Genomic DNA, 6792 nt, shown 5'->3' with positions numbered 1-6792 from the left:
TGGCCTTTTTTTTTTTTTTAAACAGAGTCTCCCTCTGTCACACAGGCTGGAGTGCAATGGCGTGGTCTCAGCTCACCGCAACCTCCGCCTCCTGGGTTCAAGCGATTCTCCAGCCTCAGCCTCCCGAGTAGCTGGGAATACAGGCAACCGCCACCACGCTGCGCTAATTTTTTATTTTAGTAGAGATGGGGTTTTGTCATGTTGGCCAGGCTGGTCTCGAACTCCTGACCTCATGTGATCCACCCGCCTCAGCCTCCCAAAGTCCTGGGATTACAGGCCTGAGCCACTGTGCCCGGCCTAATGGGAGACGGTGGCAGATCACCAGGCATTAGATTCTCATAAGGAGCACGCAACATAGATCCCTCACATGCGCAGTTTGCAATAGGGTTTGGGCTTCTCTGAGAATCTAATGCTGCTGCTGATCTGACAGGGGGTGGAGCTTGGGCAATAAAGTGAGCAATGGGGAGAGGCTATAAATACAGATGAAGCTTTGCTTACTCATCCAATATCAGACCGGTGTCAGTCTGTGGTCCAGGGGTTGGAGACCCTTGATTTAGATCATGGGTGAACAGGAGTCAGTGAGGACACTAGCATGGCCCGGTCATCCAGTTTGAGTGCATGGTACACAAAACACGGAGCATGGTCGTATTATTCCATACACATCTGCTTCCTGTCTGCCTTCTTTGGGATGTGAGCCTCCCGTTTGCTGCTGGCCCCAGCCACTGGCTCAAAGCAGGCACTCCTCACACAGATTACTGCCTCACCACCACACAGGAGAAGGCTCGCTGCTTAGAAGTGTCAGTTGATACTGTTCCATGAATTATACAAGCCTGAGTTACCAAAGCCATCACCAAAACTAAATTATACAGATTTGCAATGAAACACATTATACAGGTTGAGTAGCCAAAATGCATTATCGGCTGGGTGCAGTGGCTCATGCCTATAATCCCAGCACTTTGGAAGGCCAAGGTGGGTGAATCACTTGAGGTCAGGAGTTCGAGACCAGCCTGACTAACATGGCGAAACCCCATCTCTACAGAATACAAAAATTAGCTGGATGTCATGGCAGGTACCTGTAATCCCAGCTGCTTGGGAGGCTAAGGCATGAGAATCACTGAGTCCGGAAGGTGAAGGTTGCAGTGAGCCAAGAACGGGCCACTGCATTCCAGCCTGGGCAACAGAGCCAGACCCTGTCTCAAAAAAAAAAAAAAAAAAAAAAAAAGCCTAATCTAAAATGCACTTTCCAAAATGGCCAGTGCAAGTGCAAGAAATGCTCCAGATTTTAATTTTCGGATTTGGGGATATTTGCATTATACTTACTGGTAGAGTATCGTGTGTGTGTGTGTGTGTGTGTGTGTGTGTGTGTGTGTGAGGGAGAGAGAGAGAGAGAGAGGGAGGGAGGGTGGGTGTCAGAGTCTGGCTCTGTTGCCTGGGCTGCAGTGCAGTGGTGCGATATTGGCTCACTGCAACCTTCACCTCCTGGGTTCAAGCAATCCTCCCACTTCAGCCTCCCGAGTAGCTAGGACTACAGGCACATGCCACCACATTTGGCTAATTTTGTATTTTGTAGAGACAGGGTTTCTCCGTGTTGCCCAGGCTGGTCTCAAACTTCTGAGCTGAAGTGAGCCACCTGCCTCAGCCTCCCAAAGTGCTGGGTTTACAGGCATGAGCCATCGTGCCCAGAGTATCTTTAATCTGAAAATCTGAAATCTGAAATGTTCTAGTGAGTGTTTCCTTTGAGCATCATGTTGGCACTGAAAATTTTAAATTTTGGAGCATTTGTGGAATTTGGATTTTCAGATTAGAGATGCTCAACGTGTATTAAAATATGGCTGGGCAAGGTGGCTCATGCCTGTAATCCCAGCAGTTTGGGAGGCCAAAGTGGGCAGATCATTTGAAGCCAGGAGTTCGAGACCAGCCTGACCAACATGGTGAAACCCCATCTCTCCTAAAATACAAAAAATTAGCCAGGTTTGGTGGTGCATGCCTGTAATCTCAACTACTCAGGAAGTTAAGACAAGGGAATCACTTGAACCCAGGAGTCAGAGGTTGCAGTGAACTGAGATCACGCCACTGCACTCCAACCTGGACCACAGAGTGAGACTGTCGCAAATAAAAAAATAAATAGCAAAGGCGCTGGAAGTACTCACAACTCATCACTTCTTCATTTTGCTACATTTTACAGTTCTCTGTACTCTTGAGGTTATGTGTGGTGAAAATACTCTATAATAACACACATCTCTTCCTTACTCCATCTTTAATCACTTCACGCCAGTAGGTTGAAATTACCCATGGGCGGAGTACAGTCAATTCCACTTTATCACTTGTTTTGAAAGCACAAATGTGTTCTGACACGATGAATGCATTAGGAATGATTTAAGCATAAAATCAAATGTTGTGTTCGCTTATGTGAGATTTCTGTCTGCAAGAAACATTGGGTATGAATGCAGAAAACTGCACCTGGCTGACCCCAGCCACTTAGGAATGCACAAAACCACACCTGCACCCTCTCTAGCATCTGTGAGCTCCCTCAGTGCCTTGCTGTGTGCCGGGAGCCACCCCGTCCCTGTCTGAGATTACAATATGTCGTCTGATTTCAGATGATCTCCTCCCAGCCCTTCACAGTAACTCACAGGCTGCCACCTCACCATGCCCAGGTTCACAAGCGAGCCTTGGGTCTTTTCCAAGGTTGATACCGTATTTGTGTAATGTTTTTTTTTTTTTTTTTTTTTTTTTTTTGAGATGGGTTCTCACTCTGTTGTCCAGGCTGGAGTGCAGTAGCACGATCAGGGCTCACTGCAGCCTCAACATCCTGGGCTCAAGTGATCCTCCAGCCTCAGCCTCCGGAGTAGCTGAGACCACAGGCGTATATCACCATGCCCAGCTAATTTTTTTGGTATTTTTAATAGAGACAGGATTTTGCCATCTTACCCAAGCTGGTCTCCAACCTCTGGACTCAAGCGATCCACCCGCCTCCCAAAGTGCTGGGATTATACAGGCGTGAGGCATCGCACCCGGCCATATTCTTGAAATTCATAACCATTTAACATTTATACAATGGCACTACCATTTTTAGTAGGTGCCTATGTTTTTTAGGTGTCATTGGTGACATTTAGATGGTTGTGCCCTGACCCATTTTCCCATGAGCCCTGTGGTTTGATTGTGTGTGTGAATTTGCAGTGTGAGTTCATTTTTAGGAATGCCTCTGTTGTGTGAGGGTGGAACCGGCTGCATTAGCCCCAAGATAAGTGGTTGTTAAACATCTTCAAACATGCCTAGGATGGGTAGTTTTGCAGTTTGGATGGTGGATGAGGAAGATCGCAAAGACTGTCCTGTTGTCAGTGGGCGTTTTCTTCTCTTTCTTTTCCTTTTCTTTTAGTTGAGACAAAGTCTCGCCCTATTGCCCAGGCTGGAGTGCAGTGGCACCATCTCGGCTCACTGCCAACCTCTGCCACCCGGGTTCAAGCAATTCTTGTGCCTCAGCCTCCCAAGTAGCTGGGATTACAGGCACGTGCCACCACGGCCAGCTAATTTTTTGGGTTTTTTTTTTTGTTTGTTTGTTTGTTTTAATAGAGATGGGATTTCACCATATTGGCCAGGCTGTTCTTGAACTTCTGACCTCAAGTGATCTGCCCACCTCGGCATCCCAAAGCGCTGGGATTACAGGCGTGAACCACTGCGCCTGGCCCAGTGGGCATTTTTCTCCCACTTAGCCAGCATGTGCCTGTGCCTGCCAGGTGCCCAGGAGATTGGATGTCAGGGCTGAAGACAGACAGACAGCCCGATGGTCTGCAGGGGTCTGGGTCTTCTAGCACAGTGCCCCCCACAGGGTTCCTAGGGTCAGAGGGCGATCAGGCCATGCCTGTCCAGGACATTTCATATAAATGGAATCATACACTATGTGCGCTTTTGTGTCTGCTGTCTCTCACTCAGCATCATTTTTTGTTTGTTTTTTTTTAATGGAGTCTTGCTCTGTTGCCCAGGTTGGAGTGCAGTGGCGCAATCTCGGCTCACCGCAACCTCTGTCTCCTGAGTTCAAGCGATTCTCCACCTCAGCCTCCCAAGTAGCTGGGATTACAGGCACGCACCACCACATCTAGCTATTTTTTTGTATTTTAGTAGAGACAGGGTTTCTCCGTGTTGCCCAAGCTGGTCTTGAACTCCTGAACTCAGGTGATACACCCACCTCGGCCTCCCAAAGTGCTGGGATTACAGGCATGAGCCTCTGCACCCAGCCAAAATATGCAATGACACCTGCCAGGAGTGAGGCAGGAATTATTTTCTTAATAACATATTTATTTTCTCTACTTCGCTTTATCGTCAGAATATGATACGTAATATATAGATCATACAAAATATGCGTTAATTGATCGTTTACATTATCTGTTGACTTCCGGTCCACAGTAGGCTATTAATAGTTAAATTTTGGGGTATCAAAAGTTATACACGGATTTTCAACTGAATGGAGGTTCAGCACCCCAGCCCCATCGTTCTTCAGGACCAACTATACATCTGTTTAGAAAACAAAATGTACACTGAAACACAAAATTGAGCCAGGCACGGTGGCTCACGCCTATAATCTCAGCACCTTGGGAGGCTGAAGTGGGAGGATCACTTGAGGCCAGGAGTTCAAGACCAGCCTGGGCATTATAGTGAGACTTCATCTCTACAAACATTAAAAAATTTGGCCAGATGCAGTGGCTCACCCCTGTAATCCCAGCACTTTGGGAGGCCAAGGCAGGCAGATCACTTGAGGTCAGGAGTTCAAGACCAGCCTGGCCAACATGGCAAAATCTCTAACAAAATACAAAATTTCCTGGGTGTGGTGGCAGAAGCCTGTAATCCCAGCTACTTGGGAGGCTGAAGCAGGAGAATCTCTTGAACCCGGGAGGCAAGGTTGCAGTGAGTCAAGTGTGCCACTGCACTCCAGCCTGGGTGAGAGACTCCATCTCGGGAAAAAAAAAGAAAGGGAGGGAGGGAGGGAGGGAGGAAGGGAGGGAAAAGAAAAGAAGAAAATTAGCTGTGTGTGTTGGCTCTGAGTGGCCTCCAAAGGTGGCTTTTAGGGGACATCTGGGATCTGCCCCAGCAAGTCCCAGTTATTCAAGAGGCTGAGGCAGGAGGATTCCTTGAGCCTAGGAGTTTGAAGATGCAGTGAGGTATGGTTGCACCACTGTGCTCCAGCCTGGATGACAGAGCAAGACCCTCTCTCTTTAAAGAAAACAAAAGGCTGAGTGCTGCGGCTTATGTCTGTAATCCCAGCACTTTGGGAGGCCGAGGCGGGCGGATCATCTGAGGTCGGGAGTTCGAGATCAGCCTGACCAACATGGAGAAACCCCGTCTCTACTGAAAATACAAAATTAGCCAGGCCTGGTAGCGCATGCCTGTAATTCCAGCTACTTGGGAGGCTGAGGCAGGAGAATCGCTTGAACCCGGGAGGCGGAGGTTGCGGTGAGCCGAGATCACGCTACTGCACTCCAGCCTGGGCAACAAGAACAAAACTTGGTCTCAAAAAAATTTTTTTAAATAAAAAATAAATTTAAAAAAAGGGATGGGGCAGTTTAACAGGATGCAGGCCTGGGACTTTCCATGGAGGAAGAGGCCTCGGAAAGGTCTATGTCTGGGACAAGGTGACCTGAAGTGCCCTTGGGCTTGACCTCTTGGACTCAGACCTCTCTGGGGTTTGGAGATGCCAGCTGCCCCAAACACTGCTCCGAGCACAAGCAATGTGCCACACAGCCCTGTGGCAGGAAGGAGATCGTGCCCGCTCCAAGTAGCACCAAGCATGGAGGAAGGCAAAGGAGACTCGGGCTGCCACGGGCCCTCTAGGGGTGTGGGGACCAGAGTTCAAGCCAGGTTTCCTTGCCCTGTGAACCCTGCCTTGTGTCCTCGAGGCAGGGAGTGAACGCAGGCCGTCGGGGGACAGCACAGGGCAGATGGTCCCCGGCCGGGCGGGACCAGTGTGTAGGCTCTAGGGTCAGCATCAGGGTGACCTTGGAAATGTGCAGCTCCTTGGAGAAGATGAACTCACAGCTGGTCCAAGCTCTGACTGCGCTTCTGGAAAGAAGCTTCAGCCCCACAACTCCAGAATCCCTTCCCTAAAACCCAAGTTTGTCGGGTTTTGGCTCAACCACCCTGAGTGGCTCTGTCCTGCCTGGATCCTGAGTCTGAGCAAAGAAAATGGCCTGTGATCACCTGGCCCCAGACAGCCTTGAGGCGCCGTCACAGCCCCACTGTTCCCAGGGCGTTCCCCAGACGTCCCCTGAAGGCCGCCCTCGGAGGCCAGTCAGTGATCCGCCCTCTGCACCAAAAGGGCTTCTTCCTATCTTTCTGGCTCCTTCTAGCAGCTTCGCCATGGTGAATCCCCTTCCGGATGCTCCCTCAGCTGGGTGACTGCGCCTCCAAATTCATGCTTGTGAAGTCTGCACCTGCCCAGCTCACCTGGGGAGCCATGTTTCTGTCCACCTTACCTGGAGGTTCTCTCTGCCTATCTTACCTGGGGCCTGTTTATGCCTGAGCACCTCACGCGGAGGCTGTTCACACCTGTCCACCTCACCTGGGTGCTATGTCCATACCTGTCCATCTCACCTGGGGGCTGTTCACACCTGCCCACCTCACCTGGGGACTGTCCACATCTGTCCACCTCATCTGGGGACTGTCCGCACCTGCCCACCTCACCTGGGGATTGTTCACACCTGCCCACCTCACCTGGGGACTGTCCACATCTGTCCACCTCACCTGGGGACTGTCCGCACCTGCCCACCTCACCTGGGGGTTGTTCACACCTGCCCATCT

Source organism: Rhinopithecus bieti, unplaced genomic scaffold, assembly GCF_001698545.2.
Source record: "Rhinopithecus bieti isolate Rb0 unplaced genomic scaffold, ASM169854v2 scaffold_9899, whole genome shotgun sequence".
In the NCBI taxonomy this organism is placed as follows: domain Eukaryota; kingdom Metazoa; phylum Chordata; class Mammalia; order Primates; family Cercopithecidae; genus Rhinopithecus; species Rhinopithecus bieti.
The sequence above is the reverse complement of the archived record's forward strand: the minus strand, read 5'-3'. Positions refer to the sequence as shown.